Genomic DNA, 19688 nt, shown 5'->3' with positions numbered 1-19688 from the left:
AAGGATCGGGCGTAGTCAAACTCGATTCAACTAAAGTTGGAGAAACAGACACCCGCTAGCAACCTGTGTGCGAAGCACATCGGTAGAACCAGTCTCACGAACGCGGTCATGTAATGTCGGTCCGGGCCGCTTCATCCAACAATTCCACCGAATCAAAGTAAGACATTGTTGGTAAACAGTATGACTATTATCGCCCACAATTGTTTGTGTTCTACTCGTGCATATAACATCTACGCATAGACCTAGCTCGGATGCCACTTTTGGGGAACGTAGTATTTCAAAAAAATCCTACGATCACACAAGATCTATCTAGGAGAAGCATAGCAACGAGCGGGGAGAGTGTGTCCACATACCCTCGTAGACCGAAAGCGGTAGCGTTTAGCAATGCGGTTGATGTAGTCGAACGTCTTCGCGATCCAAGCACCGAACGTATGGCACCTATGCGTTCAGCACACGTTCAGCTCGATGACGTCCCTCGATCTCTTGATCCAGTTGAGGACGAGGGAGAGTTCCATTAGCACGACAGCATGGCGATGGTGATGATGAAGTTACCGGCACAGGGCTTCGCCTAAGCACTACGATGATATGACCGAGGTGTGTAAATGTGGAGGGGGCACCGCACACGGCTAAGAGAAGGCTTGGCGTGTCTTTGGGGTGCCCCCCTCCCACGTATATAAAGGGGGGGGAGGTGGCCGACCCAAGGGGGGTGCACCATGGGGGGGAGTCCTACTTGGACTCCCAGTCCAAGTAGGATCCCCCCCTTTTCGATTCCCACTAGGAGAAGGAGGGAAGGAGGAGGAGAGAAGGAAAGGGGGGCCAGCCCCCCCCCCCCCAACCCTAGTCCAATTCGGTTTGGGCTTGGGGGTGTGCGCCACCACCTGGCCGCCGCCTCCTCTCTCCACTAGGGCCCATGAAGGCCCATTAACTCCTTGGGGGGGTTCCGGTAACCCCCGGTACTCTGGAAAATGCCCGAACCTTTCCGAAACTATTCCGGTGTCCAAACATAACCTTCCAATATATCAATCTTTATGTCTTGACCATTTCGAGACTCCTCGTCGTGTCCGTGATCTCATCCGGGAATCCAAACAAACTTCAATTCATCAAATCACATTACTCATAATACAAATCGTCATCAAGCGTTAAGCATGCGGACCCTACGGGTTCGAGAACTATGTAGACATGACCTAGACACATCTCCGGTCAATAACCAATAGAGGAACCTGGATGCTCATATTGGCTCATACATATTCTACGAAGATCTGTATCGGTCAAACCGCATAACAACATACGTTGTTCCCTTTGTCATCGGTATGTTACTTGCCCGAGATTCGATCGTCTGTATCATCATACCTAGTTCAATCTCGTTACTGGCAAGTCTCTTTACTCGTTCTATAATACATCATCCCGTGGCTAACTCATTAGACACATTTCTTGCAAGGATCATAGTGATGTGCATTATCGAGAGGGCCCAGAGATAGCTCTCCGATACACGGAGTGACAAATATGCCAACTCAACAAACACCATAGGAGACACCTGTAGAGCATCTTTATAATCACCAAGTTACGTTGTGACGTTTGATAGCACACAAGGTGTCGTGGAATTGTCACGGCAGATGTCCTCTTGCAAGGACTTAATCGTGGAGCCATCGCAACTAGGAAGCTTAAAGGGGTTAATCGGGACAAAGGACACGCGAGGTTTATACTAGTTCAGCCCCTTGCGGTGAAGGAAGGCCTACGTCTAGTTGGGTTGGTATTGCTTGAGGTTTCGATGACCAGGGAGCGAGATATGCTATGCCCGGTTCTCGATTGGTTGTCTCTTGCCCTAAGCCGCCGACGGGTCGTTCCCTTATATACACGGGTTGACGCACTCCGGCCTACAGAGTCCCGGCCGGCTCATAAACAGTGTCCGGCTCGGTGACTAGTTACCTCTACCTTATGTTACAAGTCATGCCATTACGGCGGTTTGTCTCTATGGGCCTTAAGCTCTATGAACCGCCATCCTCACACTGGGTCTTGGGCTTCCTTTATGATTAGTCCTATTTGCATAACCCGGCCCCTCCTGGCCGGCTTACTCAAATAGTTATATCCCCAACATTAGGCCCCAGATTGATTTGGACCGGTTCATGTCAATCTTAAAATACCTTTAAGAATCAGTCCTTCTGTCTTCTGTCCGTGAAAAGGTCATAACCCATTGTGACGTCATCTTCTGGATCCGGGTTAACCCACCGTGACATCATCTTTTAATTAAATCCTTATCTTATTTCATCATATCTTCAACGGATCTTTGCCTTAACTGACCATCCCGAAAATCGAGGCGTCGGGGTCGTTGTGAAATGATATTCCGTCTCCTCGTTTCTCGCGCCGTCTTGGTCGGCCCCTCCTTATAAATAGATGCGACCTAGGTCTTTTTCATTTCCTTCAGTCGTCTTCCTCCTCGCACCTCCTTATTTGCTGCTCAAGCTCCGCCACCGCCGCCGTCGACCCCCTCGTCTTCACCGACTCAGGCCGCTGCATCACCCTGATTCTGACCAGAAAACGACGACGACCCTCCGCAGTTCTTCCGCATCTGTGAGTTCCTCTTTTCCCCCTTCTCAGATCTGCATTGAAGCCGTCTTGAGTTTGTCGTCGTTCATCGCCGCCCGACGCAAACCTCCATTAGTTCTCACCTCTAATGCCTTGCTTAGATTATAAAAACAACTTAGAACTGCTGCGGAAAATGTTTGTGCTTATCCTGTATGAGAACAGATCTCATTTCCCTTGTTTTGGAAGCCCTCCGCGAGTATATGAACTTCTCTGTACTTTTTTAGGTCTAGAAATATTTTTCTTTCCAGAGCATCGTTTGATCCAAAATAATGATTGCAACTTTTGAAACCTATTTGTTCCACACTTAGCCAAAAAACTGCGTCTGTTGACTCTGTTTCAGCCATAGTAGTCCGTGTAGCCGGTTTAAGATAGTATCGGCTGTCAGCACTGCTTGCCTCTGGCGACTTAAGAAAACCTTAATCATCTTTAATACCTGCATCTGTTTAAACATTATCACATAGTTACCTGTATGTCATTAGGCCCCTTCTTAAGCCGCCATCTTAAATAACCCAATAATGTTTATTCTCTAGGTTATAATGAACCGGAAAAATTTCCTTTATCTTGTTGTAGGCTTCAATTTACCCAATGGCACCCAAAGCTGTTAAACTTCCGGTTACCTGCAACTGGGTCCCATCCATTGTTACAGAGAGCAAACTGTCCGAGTTTGTAAAGTCTGGCCATCTGCCCAAGAAGGATGTCATGTCTTATCGTGCTCCAGAACCGTCTGAAGAGAAACCTCAACCCAAGGAAGGGGAGGTGATCATTTTTACCGATCACATGAGCCGGGGATTTGCTCCTCCCGGTTCAAAATTCTTTAGAGACGTTCTGCACTTCTTTGACTTAAGACCTCAAGACATCGGGCCCAATTCCATGTCAAATATCTGCAACTTCCAAGTTTTCTGTGAGGTCTACCTTGGAGAAGAATCCAGCCTACTTTTGTTCAGGGAATTGTTCTATTTGAACCGGCAGAATGAGCGGGCCAATGGGCCCAGTCTGGAGCTTGGTGGCATATCGATTCAAAGGCGGAGAGACTGCCTGTTCCCTTATGCTGAATTGCCGAGTCATCCAAAGGACCGGAACCAGACATGGTTCTACTGCCAAGATACTTCTCCGGCTGGTGAAAACCCGCTGCCCGGCTTCCGTGCATTGCGCCTTGAACCTACTCACCCACTGCCGGATAAGTTGACTGCTGTTGAACGTCTGCCACTTACCCCAAGATCAAGAAGATTAAAGCTCTTTTAGGGAACGACTTAGATGGCATTGACCTGGTCCGAGTCTGGGTTGCTTGGAGAATAATTCTGTTAAGCTGCCGCCCCGGCTTAATGTGTAATTATTCAGGCGAGAAAGATGACCCTCAGCGTCATAGTCCTGACGACTTACCAGATGACGTAGTGGAAGCCACAACTCAGTCTTTGTTGAAAGATGGCACAGTGAATAACAACGCTTTCGGCTTACTACCTTTTTGCAGGAAGAACCCGGCCCCTCCAGTAACTTATTATCCTCCACAATTATCTTTATTATGTTATACCTTACCTTTACTCATAACCCTTTATCCTTATTCATAGGCAAATAGCGGCTTCTGGAAGGTCAAGTATGACCATGAGGCTGCCAAACAAGCCAGAGCAGCAAAAAGAGCCGAAAGACGAACCGCTAAGACTGGAACTTCAAGAAAGAGAAAACCCAACGCCTCAGATATGATGAAACTGGATGATACTGATGATGATGAAGAAGAGGTAACTCCTAATTCCCCTGACTCTTTTATCATCATGTTATTGACATTAATTCCTCTCAGGAGGATATAGGCAACAGCCAAGCCGTTGAAGAAGAGGTAACTATAATCTCCTCCGACTCAGAGCCTTTGCCGAGGTTGAAAATCCGAAGAGTAACCTGGAAAGTAAGATTTTCACATCCTTTAGCTTACCAAGACCCTCAATTTCTTTTGAAGCGACAGATTTATGAGAGCCGGAGGCAGACCCGGACCAGCAAAGACGCGGAACTCTCCTCCGGCTTACCTGATGTGTCCAGGAAGCGCCAGGCTGAGGTTATCTCCGATTTACACCTTCTTTTTCCCTTGGCGGGTTTCATTCGTCAGCCTCTCAATTCCTCTGACTCCAACTATCAGGATACTTCACCTTCCTCCGGTGAGTCTATGCAGTCCAACATGCCGGCCTTCAAAACTGCTCCCGGGTAATATAAACTTGTTGTACCTTATGCTTTATTTTACTCATAATTTTGTATTTAACCTGTCTACCTTTCCCACAGTGTGCAAGTAAAGCCCAGCAAAAAGGCAAAAAAGAATAAGCCATCCCAAGAGCCGGTTGTGACTGAATCGGAGCTGGGCACAGTTGCTCCTGACGCCTCTGCTCACGAGCTGCCGCCTCAACCATCTCATGAAGTTCCTGTATCTTCCTCTGACCCATCTGCTAAGCAAACCCTCAACGATTCTGATAACCCGGAGGCTCCTAGCCCCGCCAAGGCAGATGATCCGGAAGTTGAGATTCTCAAGACTCAGTTTGTTGAGCCGGCACAGCCAACTGTACTTGCCAAGTGTTCTGCTAAAGAGGAATTGTTAGAACGCCGAAAGGCCAAGCTGGACGTCACTGACTACACTCATTTGAGTATTGGAGAGATCGTCTCCGGCTATATCGATCAAGTACATAGCAGCCGTGACCTGGAAATTGACATGGTGAAGCAGATACAGCAAAAATCTGAGGTATGACTTATGCTAGATTTCTTTAACCATACTTACTGTACCAGCCCCCAAGTCTATTGCTTATAAGTAAATATGCTGTAGACTTTAGAAAACTGCCTAGCACTGCTTATCCGGCTTAGGAAAAGGATATTTAACCTAGTTGTAGCACTTGCGATACACATTAGCCCCCAAGTGCCAAACATCTTTGCTTGCAAAGTGCCTGGGACTTAATTTCCATGAACCGGAGTAGTACTTGAGAGTTCTTAAGTATACATTAGCCCCCAAGTGTCAAGTACCTTTGCTTGCAAAGTGCTTGGGACTTAATATGATCTTAAAGTAATTCTGATTATAACCCGGCATCAATGCAGGCCACCATAAATCATTTTGAGTCAGAGATTACTGAACTGAAGAATCGCCTGGCAGCTCAAGAGCTTGAAATCCAGAAATCCAACTCCAAGTTTGAGTTCAGCGTCTTTGAACAAGAGAAGTTGAAGAAGAACTTTGAGTCAGAGAAGAAAATCTGGGCTGATGAAAAGGCTGCACTGGTGACCTGGGCCGAGACAGCAGAGGCATCGCTTGCGGAAGCAACGGCCGAACTGTCCGGCTTAAAGCGCCAGATATCTCGAATGGTCTCATCAATCTTTGCTGAGTGACTTACTTAAACCTTAAACACCGCAAAACTCCTTTAATGACCATTTCAGTTGTTTCCACCGGCTCACCTTATGCTTAATAACGCAGGCCCCAGGAGCACAAATCTCCAGCAGAACATGGTGATCAAGCTGAAGGCGGTTTATACTCTGGTGGAACAGCTCTACACCGGGTCACAACGTGCTCTGGCCGTTGTGGCTTTATCAAATGATGTTCCCTATCTCCTGCAAGATGTGCTGAAGTGGCTTGCTATGCTACCTCAGCGAATCCAAGAGTTAAGACGAGCATCTGCAAGAGCCGGAGCAATAGCCGCTTTGAGTCGGGCCAAAGCCTGGTTACCAGAGCTAGACCCGGCCGACATCGCTCTTGGGTATCCAAGTTTAAAGGAGGATGGCACTCCATTTGATGAAAAGGATTTCACCACCTGCGTGAGGGATATACACCCTGTGGCCACTCAAATTGGAAACGACACTGACCTCACCAAGTGTCAGCCGGGTTATGACAAGGAGAATCGGAGAATCCCCACACCGCATTATGATAATGTCAGCTTGATTCCTCCAATCCGTAAGCACACCTTTGCCCCTGAAGTCAACCCAACCAGTTTAATAGATGATGAAGCTGAGTTTGAGGCTTTGAGTGGCATTGACTGGGCCTCATCATCCTTCCAGGACAAAGCAGCCGGCGGAGAGGCGGAGAAGGATAACCCGGAGGCTTCAAGTCAACCCCAAGAGTAGATTGCCAGGCGCCACCTGCTTATGTCATTGTAGAAAAACAATGCCGCATCATTCAAACTCGGGGAGTCTTGTAATAGAGTAGAAAATACTTTGAGTTTTGCTATGCCTTTGCACATGCTTATGGCCCTTAATACTTGCATAAGCCGCCGTCACTATGCACTTTGTAGTTTATATGAATCTGTTATGTCCTTTGCAGAAATGTCTTGCATTGCCCTGTGATGCTTACGGCTGCTTTTCCGGCTTATATAAGCCAACCCCTAAGGGTAAGTTTAACTCCTGAAAATTGGCACATAAAAGTTCACCTGGTACTTAACAACCTGATGTAACCAATATTAATCCTGGAGGATTACAATGTATTCCATTGTATTTTCAAGATGGTCGCAAGATATCCAATGTTGATACTTGTAAAATATGATGAACAAAATTCAAGGGTTTCTGATTCGAATACGATTAGTGAACCGTTCCAAAGGGGTTAAGCTAAGATTCGGATACGATCTGTTAGCCCCCAGTGGCTATGGCGATGCCGATCAAGTGGGTATCGACAGCTATGTTCTCTTTGGTTCGAATACGACCTATGTTTGAACAGGAAGCCCCCAAGTGACCATAAGAATTGTTTAATGCCGCTGATTCGAATACGATCCACGTCAGACCCAAAGGGGTTAAGCTATGATTCAAATATGATCAAGAAGCCCCCAAGTGGGTTTGGCAGTATGCCGATCAAGTGGGTATCGACAGCTATGTTCTCTTTGGTTCGAATACGACCTATGTTTGAACAGGAAGCCCCCAAGTGATCACGGCTAGATTCAGATATGATCATAAGCCGGACCAAAGGAAAGCCGGATTCAGATATGATCCGCTTCTCCTTGGTTATCTCCACCACCTGACAAAGAAAACACATAAACCTTTTTTGGGAGTGGAAAAAAGGATAGAGGTCCTGCTTTATTGTAATATACATAGTATAAATATATAGACATTAGAGCCGATGGCTCAAGTATAATAAGGCCGAAGATGAGCGATATTCCACGGCCGACGGGTCTCCTCCTCCGACTTACGTGAGTCTTTGTGCTCCCAAACGTCGATAAGGTAGTACGATCCGTTGTTCAGATTCTTGCTGACCACAAAGGGTCCTTCCCAAGGAGGGGATAGATTGTGCATGTCAGATTGATCCTGGATGAGTCGGAGCACTAAGTCACCTTCCTGGAAGGTTCTGGACCTAACTCGGCGGCTGTGGTAGCGGCGCAGGTCTTGCTGGTAAATCACCGAGCGGGCTATTGCCAAGTCTCGCTCTTCATCTAACAGGTCAAGTGCGTATTGCCGAGCTTTTTCATTGTCTTCTTCAACATAAGCCGCCACACGGGGTGAGTCATGACGGATGTCACTTGGCAGGACCGCCTCTACTCCATACACCATAAAGAAAGGCGTGTAACCCGTAGATCTGTTAGGTGTAGTATTGATGCTCCAAAGTACAGAAGGTAACTCCTCCACCCAACAACCCGGCGTCCGCTGCAAGGGGACCAAGAGCCGGGGCTTGATACCCCTCAAGATTTCTTGATTAGCTCGTTCTGCTTGACCATTGGATTGAGGGTGAGCCACAGCTGAAACGTCAAGCCGGATATGCTCTCGTTGACAGAACTCTTCCATAGCTCCTTTGGAGAGGTTAGTGCCATTATCAGTTATAATGTTGTGTGGAAAACCAAAGCGAAAAATCACCTTTTTCATAAACTGGACCGCCGTGGCTGCATCACACTTACTGACTGGCTCCACCTCCACCCACTTTGTGAACTTGTCAACCACTACCAAGAGGTGTGTCTTTTTATCCTTAGACCTTTTGAAAGGCCCGACCATATCAAGCCCCCAGACTGCAAATGGCCAAGTAATTGGAATAATCCTTAATTCTTGAGCCGGCACATGGGCTCGTCGTGAGAATTTTCGACATCCGTCACATTTACTGACCAGGTCTTCTGCATCAGCATGAGCCGTCAGCCAATAAAACCCATGACGGAAAGCTTTGGCCACAAGAGATTTTGAGCCGGCGTGATGACCACAATCGCCTTCATGAATCTCATGAAGGATCTCCTGACCCTCTGTAGGTGATACGCAATGTTGAAATGCTCCAGTGACGCTGCAGTGATGTAACTCGCCATTGACAATTGTCATGGACTTGGACCGCCGGGCGATTTTTCTTGCCAAGGTCTCATCTTCAGGCAACTCTCCCCGGGGTCATGTAAGCCAAATAAGGCACTGTCCAATCCGGAATAACGTGGAGAGCCACCACCAGCTGTGCCTCCGGGTCTGGTATTGCCAGATCTTCCTCTGTAGGTAACTTAACAGAAGGATTATGCAAAACATCAAGAAATGTGTTAGGCAGCACTGGCTTACGCTGAGACCCCAGCCGGCTTAAGGCATCAGCCGCCTCATTCTTCCTTCGATCAATGTGTTCCACCGCATAACCCTTGAAATGCCCAGCCACAGCATCGACTTCACGACGGTAAGCCGCCATAAGGGGATCTTTAGAGTCCCACTTGCCTGACACCTGTTGAGCCACAAGGTCTGAGTCTCCCAAGCATCTTACCCGGCTCAAGTTCATCTCTTTGGCCATCCGGAGACCATGGAGTAGGGCCTCGTACTCAGCTGCATTGTTAGTACAAGGTGTTGGGGAACGTAGCATAAATTCAAAATTTTCCTACGTGTCACCAAGATCTATCTATGGAGTCATCTAGCAACAAGGGAGGAGTGGATCTACATACCCTTGTAGATCGCGCGCGGAAGCGTTCAAGAGAACGGGGTTGATGGAGTCATACTCGTCGTGATCCAAATCACCGATGATCCTAGCGCCGAACGGACGGCACCTCCGCGTTCAACACACGTACGGAGCGGAGACGTCTCCCACGCCTTGATCCAGCAAGGAGGAGGGAGAGGTTGATGGAGATCCAACAGCACGACGGCGTGGTGGAAGTAGCGGGATTCCAACAGGGCTTCGCTAAGCGCTGCGGGAGGAGGGAGATGTGTCACGGGAGGGAGAGGGAGGCGCCAGGCCTTAGGTATGGTTGCTCCTCCTTTTCCCCACTATATATAGGGCCAAGGGAGAGGGGGGAGGCGCAGCCCTTGCCCCTTCCTCCAAGGAAGGGTGCGGCCAAGGGGGGGAGGAGTCCATCCTCCCCAAGGCACCTCGGAGGTGCCTTCCCCCTTTAGGACTCTCCCCTTTTTTCTCTCTCTTGGCGCATGGGCCTCTTGGGGCTGGTGCCCTGGCCCATATAGGCCAAGGCACACCCCCTACAGCCCATGTGGCCCCCCGGGGCAGGTGGCCCCACCCGGTGGACCCCCGGGACCTTTCCGGTGGTCCCGGTACAATACCGGTGACCCCGAAACTTGTCCCGATGGCCGAAATAGCACTTCCTATATATAATTCTTTACCTCCGGACCATTCCGGAACTCCTCGTGACGTCCGGGATCTCATCCGGGACTCCGAACAACTTTCGGGTTACCGCATACTAATATCTCTATAACCCTAGCGTCACCGAACCTTAAGTGTGTAGACCCTACGGGTTCAGGAAGCATGCAGACATGACCGAGACGTTCTCCGGTCAATAACCAACAGCGGGATCTGGATACCCATGTTGGCTCCCACATGTTCTACGATGATCTCATCGGATGAACCACGATGTAGGACTTAATCAATCCCGTATACAATTCCCTTTGTCTAGCGGTATTGTACTTGCCCGAGATTCGATCGTCGGTATCCCTATACCTTGTTCAATCTCGTTACCGGCAAGTCTCTTTACTCGTTCCGTAACACATCATCCCGTGATCAAATCCTTGATCACATTGTGCACATTATGATGATGTCCTACCGAGTGGGCCCAGAGATACCTCTCCGTTTACACGGAGTGACAAATCCCAGTCTCGATTCGTGCCAACCCAACAGACACTTTCAGAGATACCTGTAGTGCACCTTTATAGTCACCCAGTTACGTTGTGACGTTTGGTACACCCAAAGCATTCCTACGGTATCCGGGAGTTGCACAATCTCATGGTCTAAGGAAATGATACTTGACATTAGAAAAGCTTTAGCATACGAACTACACGATCTTTGTGCTAGGCTTAGGATTGGGTCTTGTCCATCACATCATTCTCCTAATGATGTGATCTCGTTATCAACGACATCCAATGTCCATGGTCAGGAAACCGTAACCATGTATTGATCAACGAGCTAGTCAACTAGAGGCTTACTAGGGACATGGTGTTGTCTATGTATCCACACATGTATCTAAGTTTCCTATCAATACAATTATAGCATGGATAATAAACGATTATCATGAACAAGGAAATATAATAATAACTAATTTATTATTGCCTCTAGGGCATATTTCCAACAGTCTCCCACTTGCACTAGAGTCAATAATCTAGTTCACATCGCCATGTGATTAACACTCACAGGTCACATCGCCATGTGACGAACTTCCAAAGAGTTTACTAGTGTCACTAAACTAGTTCACATCATCATGTGATTAAGACTCAATGATTTCTGGGTTTGATCATGTTGCTTGTGAGAGAGGTTTTAGTCAATGGGTCTGAACCTTTCAGATCCGTGTGTGCTTTACAAATCTCTATGTCATCTCCTAGATGTAGCTACCACGTTCTATTTGGAGCTATTCCAAATAACTGTTCTACTTGGAGCTATTCTAAATTGTTGCTCCATTATACGTATCCGACATCTCTACTCAGAGCTATCCGGATAGGTGTTAAGCTTGCATCGACGTAACTCTTTACGTCGAACTCTTTATCACCTCCATAATCGAGAAAATTCCTTAGTCCACTAGTTACTAAGGATAACTTTGACTGCTGTCCTGTGATCCATTCTTGGATCACACTTGTACCCCTTGACTGACTCATGGCAAGGCACACTTCAGGTGCGGTACACAGCATAGCATACTGTAGAGCCTATGTCTTAAGCATAGGGGACGACCTTCGTCCTTTCTCTCTATTCTGCCGTGGTCGAGCTTTAAGTCTTAACTTCATACCTTACAACTCAGGCAAGAACTCCTTCTTTGACTGATCCATCTTGAACACCTTCAAGATCATGTCAAGGTATGTGCTCATTTGAAAGTACTTTTAAGCGTTTTGATCTATCCTTATAGATCTTGATGCTCAATGTTCAAGTAGCTTAATCCAGGCTTTCCATTGAAAACACTTTCCAAATAACCCTATATGCTTTCCAGAAATTCTACGTCATTTCTGATCAACAATATGTCAACATATACTTATCAGAAATTCTATAGTGCTCCCACTCACTTCTTTTGAAATACAAGTTTCTGATAAACTTTGTATAAACCCAAAATCTTTGATCATCATCAAAGCATACATTCCAACTCCGAGATGCTTACTCCAGTCCTTAGAAGGATTGCTGGAGCTTTGCATACTTATTAGCATCTTTCAGGATTGACAAAAACCTTCCGGTTGTATCATATACAACCTTTCCTCAAGAAAGTCGTCGAGGAAACAATGTTTTGACATCCTATCTGCAAGATTTCATAAATAATGCAGTAATCGCTAATATAATTCCAACAGACTCTTAGCATCGCTACGAGTGAGAAAGTCTCATCGTAGTCAACTCCTTGAACTTGTCGGAAAACATCTTAACGACAAGTTGAGCTTTCTTAATGGTGACATTTACCATCATTGCCCGTCTTCCTTTTAAACCCATCTGTACTCAACAGCCTTACGACCATCAAGTAGTTCTTCCAAAGTATACACTTTGTTTTATATATGGATCCTCTCTCGGATTATATGGCCTCGAGCCATTTATCGGAATCCGGGCCCACCATCGCTTCTCCATAGCTCGTAGGTTCATTGTTGTCTAGCAACATGACTTCCAAGACAGGATTACGTACCACTCTGAAGTAGTACGCATCCTTGTCATCCCACGAGGTTTGGGAGTGACTTGATCTGAAGTCTCATGATCAATATCATAAGCTTCCACTTCAATTGGTGTAGGTGCCACAGGAACAACTCTTTGTGCCCTGCTATACACTAGTTGAAGTGACGGTTCAATAACCTCATCAAGTCTCCACCATCCTCCCACTCAATTCTTTCGAGAGAAACTTTTCCTCGAGAAAGGACCCGATTCTAGAAACAATCCTTTATTGCTTTCGGATCTGAGACAGGAGGTATACCCAACTGTTTTTGGGTTGTCCTATGAAGATGCATTTATCCGCTTTGGGTTCGAGCTTATCGTCCTGAAACTTTTCCACATAAGCGTTGCAGCCCCAAACTTTTAAGAAATGACAGCTTAGGTTTCTCTAAACCATAGTTCATACGGTGTCATCTCATCGGAATTACGTGGTGCCCTATTTAAAGTGAATGTGGTTGTCTCTAATGCTTAACCCATAAACTATTGTGGTAATTTGATAAGAGACATCATGGTATGCATCATATCCAATAGGGTGCAGTTATGATGTTCGGACACACCATCACACTATGGTGTTCCAGGCTGTATCAGTTGTGAAACAATTTCCACAATGTCTTAATTCTGTGCCAAACTCGTAATTCAGATATTCATCTCTATGATCATATCATAGATATTTTATCCTCTTGTCATGACGATCTTTCAACTTCACCCTGAAATTACTTAAACCTTTCAATAATTCAGACTCGTGATTCATCAAGTAAATATACTCAACATCTACTCAAATCATCTGTGAAGTAAAACATAACGATATCCACTACATGCCTCAGCACTCATTGGACTGCACACATCAAAATGTATTACTTCCAACAAGTTGCTTTCTAGTTCCATTTTACTGAAAACGAGGCTTTCAGTCATCTTGCCCATGTGGTATGATTTGCATGTCTCAAGGATTCAAAATCAAGCGAGTCCGAACGGTCCATTTGCATGGAGTTTCTTCATGCATATACACCAATAGACATGGTTCGCATGTCTCAAACTTTTCAAAAACGAGTGAGCCCAAAGATCTATCAACATGGAGCTTCTTCATGCGTTCTATACCGATATGACTTACGTGGCAGTGCCACAAGTAGGTGGTACTATCATTACTATCTTTTGGCATGAACATGTGTATCACTACGATCGAGATTCAATAAACCATTCATTTTAGGTGCAAGACCATTGAAGGTATTATTCAAATAAACAGAGTAACCGTTATTCTCCTTAAATGAATAACCGTATCGCGATAGACATAATCCAATCATGTCTATGCTCAACGCAAACACCAATCTCGATGGTAGAGGGAGCGTGCGATGCTTGATCATATCAACATTGGAAACACTTCCAACACATATCGTCAGCTCACCTTTAGCTAGTCTCCGTTTTATTCCGTAGCTTTTATTTCGAGTTACTAACACTTAGCAACCGAACCGATATCTAATACCCTGGTGCTACTAGGAGTACTAGTAAAGTACACATCAACACAATGTATATCCAATATACTTCTATCGACCTTGCCAGCCTTCTAATCTACCAAGTATCTAGGGTAATCCTGCTCCAGTGGTTGTTCCCCTTATTACAGAAGCACTTAGTCTCGGGTTTGGGTTCAACCTTGGGTTTCTTCACTAGAGCAGCAGCTGATTTGCCGTTTCATGAAGTATCCCTTCTTGCCCTTGCCCTTCTTGAAACTAGTGGTTTCACCAACCATCAACAATTGATGCTCCTTCTTGATTTCTACTTTTGTGGTGTCAAACATCACGAATATCTCAAGGATCATCATATATGTCCCTGATATATTATAGTTCATCACGAAGCTCTAGCAGCTTGGTGGTAATGACTTCGGAGAAACATCACTATCTCATCTGGAAGATCAACTCCCACTCGATTCAAGCGATTGTTGTACTCAGACAATCCGTGCACAAGCTCAACAATTGAGCTTTTCTCCCTTAGTTTGCAGGCTAAGAGAATCGTCGGAGGTCTTATACCTCTTGACGTGGGCACGAGCCTGAAATCCCAATTTCAGCCCTCAAAACATCTCATATGTTTCGCGACGTTTCAAAACGTCTTTGGTGCCTCAATTCTAAACCATTTAGCATTACGCACTGAACTATCATGTAGTCATCAAAATGTGTATGTCAGATGTTCGCAACATCCTTAGACAACGTTCGAGGTTCAGCACACTGAGCGGTGCATTAAGGACATAAGCCTTATATGAAGCAATGAGGACAATCCTCAGTTTACGGACCTAGTCCGCATAATTGCTACTATCAACTTTCAACTAATTTTTCTCTAGGAACATATTTAAACAGTAGAACTAAAGCGCGAGCAACGACATAATTTGCAAAATCCTTTTTGACTATGTTCAGGATAAATAAGTTCATCTTATGAACTCCCACTCAGATAGACATCCCTCTAGTCATCTAAGTGATTACATGATCCGAGTCAACTAGGCCGTGTTCGATCATCACGTGAGACGGACTAGTCATCATCGGTGAACATCTTCATGTTGATCGTATCTACCATACGACTCATGCTCGACCTTTCGGTCTCTGTGTTCCGAGGCCATGCCTATGCACATGCTAGGCTCGTCAAGTTAACCCTAAGTGTTTTTGCATGTGTAAAACTGTCTTACACCCGTTGTATGTGAACGTAAGGATCTATCACACCCGATCATCACGTGGTGCTTCGAAACGACGAACTGTAGCAATGGTGCACAGTTAGGGGAGAACACTTCTTGAAATTTTAATGAGGGATCATCTTATTTACTACCGTCGTTCTAAGCAAATAAGATGTATAAACATGATAAACATCACATGCAATCAAATAATAGTGACATGATATGGCCAATATCATATAGCTCCTTTGATCTCCATCTTGGGGCTCCATGATCATCTATTACAAGAACATGATCAATCTCATACATCACATATATCATTCATCACATCCTTTTGGCCATATCACATCACATAGCATACCCTGCAAAAACAAGTTAGACGTCCTCTAATTGTTGTTTGCATGTTTTACGTGGCTGCTATGGGTTTCTAGCAAGAACGTTTCTTACCTACGCAAAACCACAATGTGATATGCCAATTGCTATTTACCCTTCATAAGGACCCTTTTCATCGAATCCGATCCGACTAAAGTGGGAGAGACAGACACCCGCTAGCCACCTTATGCAACTAGTGCATGTCAGTCGGTGGAACCAGTCTCACGTAAGAGTACGTGTAAGGTCGGTCCGGACCGCTTCATCCCACGATGCCGCCAAATCAAGATAAGACTAGTAACGGCAAGCATATTGAACAAAATCAACGCCCACAACTACTTTGTGTTCTACTCGTGCATAGAAACTACGCATAGACCTAGCTCATGATGCCACTGTTGGGAAACGTAGCATAAATTCAAAATTTTCCTACGTGTCACCAAGATCTATCTATGGAGTCATCTAGCAATGAGGGAGGAGTGGATCTACATACCCTTGTAGATCACGCGCGGAAGCGTTCAAGAGAACGGGGTTGATGGAGACGTACTTGTCGTGATCCAAATCACCGATGATCCTAGCGCCGAACGGACGGCACCTCCGCGTTCAACACACGTACGGAGCGGAGACGTCTCCCACGCCTTGATCCAGCAAGGAGGAGGGAGAGGTTGATGGAGATCCAACAGCACGACGGCGTGGTGGAAGTAGCGGGATTCCAACAGGGCTTCGCTAAGCGCTACGGGAGGAGGGAGATGTGTCACGGGAGGGAGAGGGAGGCGCCAGGCCTTAGGTATGGTTGCTCCTCCTTTTCCCCACTATATATAGGGCCAAGGGAGAGGGGGAGGCACAGCCCTTGCCCCTTCCTCCAAGGAAGGGTGCGGCCAAGGGGGGGAGGAGTCCATCCTCCCCAAGGCACCTCGGAGGTGCCTTCCCCCTTTAGGACTCTCCCCTTTTTTCTCTCTCTTGGCGCATGGGCCTCTTGGGGCTGGTGCCCTTGGCCCATATAGGCCAAGGCACACCCCCTACAGCCCATGTGGCCCCCCCCCGGGCAGGTGGCCCCACCCGATGGACCCCCGGGACCCTTCCGGTGGTCCTGGTACAATACCGGTGACCCCGAAACTTGTCCCGATGGCCGAAATAGCACTTCCTATATATAATTCTTTACCTCCGGACCATTCCGGAACTCCTCGTGACGTCCGGGATCTCATCCGGGACTCCGAACAACTTTCGGGTTACCGCATACTAATATCTCTATAACCCTAGCGTCACCGAACCTTAAGTGTGTAGACCCTACGGGTTCGGGAAGCATGCAGACATGACCGAGACGTTCTCCGGTCAATAACCAACAGCGGGATCTGGATACCCATGTTGGCTCCCACATGTTCCACGATGATCTCATCGGATGAACCACGATGTCAAGGACTTAATCAATCCCGTATACAATTCCCTTTGTCTAGCGGTATTGTACTTGCCCGAGATTCGATCGTCGGTATCCCTATACCTTGTTCAATCTCGTTACCGGCAAGTCTCTTTACTCGTTTCGTAACACATCATCCCGTGATCAACTCCTTGATCACATTGTGCACATTATGATGATGTCCTACCGAGTGGGCCCAGAGATACCTCTCCGTTTACACGGAGTGACAAATCCCAGTCTCGATTCGTGCCAACCCAACAGACACTTTCAGAGATACCTGTAGTGCACCTTTATAGTCACCCAGTTATGTTGTGACGTTTGGTACACCCAAAGCATTCCTACGGTATCCGGGAGTTGCACAATCTCATTGTCTAAGGAAATGATACTTGACATTAGAAAAGCTTTAGCATACGAACTACACGATCTTTGTGCTAGGCTTAGGATTGTGTCTTGTCCATCACATCATTCTCCTAATGATGTGATCCCGTTATCAACGACATCCAATGTCCATGGTCAGGAAACCGTAACCATCTATTGATCAACGAGCTAGTCAACTAGAGGCTTACTAGGGACATGGTGTTGTCTATGTATCCACACATGTATCTGAGTTTCCTATCAATACAATTATAGCATGGATAATAAACGATTATCATGAACAAGGAAATATAATAATAACTAATTTATTATTGCCTCTAGGGCATATTTCCAACACAAGGAAACATAAGCCGGAGCACATAACAAAATTTGTCACCTCGAGGGGAAGTTAACACGACTCCAGCCCCCGAGCCTTCCAACTGTCTGGACCCATCAAAGTGAATAGTCCAATAAGTGTTATCGGGCTTCTCCTCAGGTGCCTGTAGCTCTGTCCAGTCATTGATGAAATCCACCAAAGCTTGGGACTTAATGGTAGTGCGTGGTACGTACTTCAGACCATGAGGCCCGAGCTCGATGGCCCACTTGGCGACTCGTCCTGTAGCCTCTCTGTTCTGAATAATGTCTCCCAAGGGGGTAGAACTTACTACAGTGATAGGGTGACCTTGGAAGTATTGCTTCAGCTTCCGGCTTGCCATGAACACCCCGTAAACAAGTTTCTGCCAATGAGGATATCTTTGTTTTGACTCGATGAGTACCTCACTGACATAATAAACCGGCCGTTGAACCGGATGTTCCTTACCAGCCTCCTCGCGCTCTACCACAATTGCCACACTGACGGCTCGTGAATTAGCAGCCACATATAACAGCAAAGGCTCTTTGTCAATGGGAGCTGCAAGAACTGGTGGCTCGGATAACTGCCTCTTCAAATCCTCAAAAGCAGTATTAGCAGCATTACTCCAGACAAAGGTGTCTGCCTTCTTCATCAGTTGGTACAGTGGTAGGGCCTTCTCACCTAACCGGCTTATGAACCGGCTTAAGGCGGCAACACGACCCGCCAATCGCTGAACATCATTGATACATGCCGGTTTAGCCAAAGAAGTGATTGCCTTAATCTTCTCCGGATTAGCCTCGATGCCCCGGTTTGAGACCAAGAATCCCAAAAGCTTGCCTGCAGGCACACCAAATACACACTTCTCCGGGTTAAGCATCATTTTGTAAACCCGGAGATTGTCAAAGGTTTCTCTGAGATCAGATATCAAGGTTTCCACCTCTCTGGATTTCACCACTATGTCATCCACATAAGCATGCACATTGCATCCAATCTGATTGTGAAGACAATTCTGTACACATCGTTGATAAGTCGCCTGGGCACTCTTGAGCCCAAAAGGCATAGACACATAGCAGAAGGCTCCAAACGGAGTGATGAAAGCCGTCTTCTCCTGGTCCTTAACTGCCATATTGATCTGATGATAACCAGAGTAAGCATCCAAAAAGCTCAAACACGCACAACCCGCCATAGCATCAATGATTTGATCAATCCGGGGGAGAGCGAAAGGATCAGCCGGACAAGCCTTATTTAAGTCCGTGTAATCCACACACATCCACCAGGTGCCGTTTTTCTTGAGCACGAGCACTGGGTTAGCCAACCACTCCGGGTGAAAAACTTCGACAATGAACCCAGCCGCCAAGAGCCGGGCGACCTCTTCTCCTATAGCTTTTCGTCGTTCCTCATTGAATCGCCGTAGAAACTGCCTGACCGGCTTATACTTCGGATCAATATTAAGAGTGTGCTCAGCGAGTCCTCTCGGTACACCCGGCATGTCAGAAGGCTTCCATGCAAAGATGTCCTGGTTCTCACGGATGAACTCGATGAGTGCACTTTCCTATTTAGGATCCAAGTTGGCACTGATGTTGAATTGCTTAGACGAATCGCCCGGAGTAAAATCAACAAGCTTAGTCTCTGCAGCTGATTTAAACTTCATGGTCGGGTCATGCTCCGTAGTCGGCTTCTTGAGGGAGGTCATATCCGCCGGGTCAACGTTATCTTGATAAAATTTGAGCTCCTCTGCTGCACAGACAGACTCGGCATAAGCCGCATCGCCTTCCTCGCATTCCAGGGCCACCTTTCGGCTTCCATGCACAGTGATGGTACCCTTGTAACCCGGCATCTTGAGCTGTAAATAAACATAACACGGCCGCGCCATGAACTTGGCATAAGCCGGCCGCCCGAACAAAGCGTGATATGGACTCTTGATTTTGACCACTTCAAAAGTTAACTTTTCCGCCCTAGAATCATGCTCGTCCCCAAAGGCCACCTC

Source organism: Triticum urartu, chromosome 4A, assembly GCF_056163025.1.
Source record: "Triticum urartu cultivar PI428250 chromosome 4A, HENAU_Tu73, whole genome shotgun sequence".
Lineage (NCBI taxonomy): Eukaryota > Viridiplantae > Streptophyta > Magnoliopsida > Poales > Poaceae > Triticum > Triticum urartu.
The sequence above is the reverse complement of the archived record's forward strand: the minus strand, read 5'-3'. Positions refer to the sequence as shown.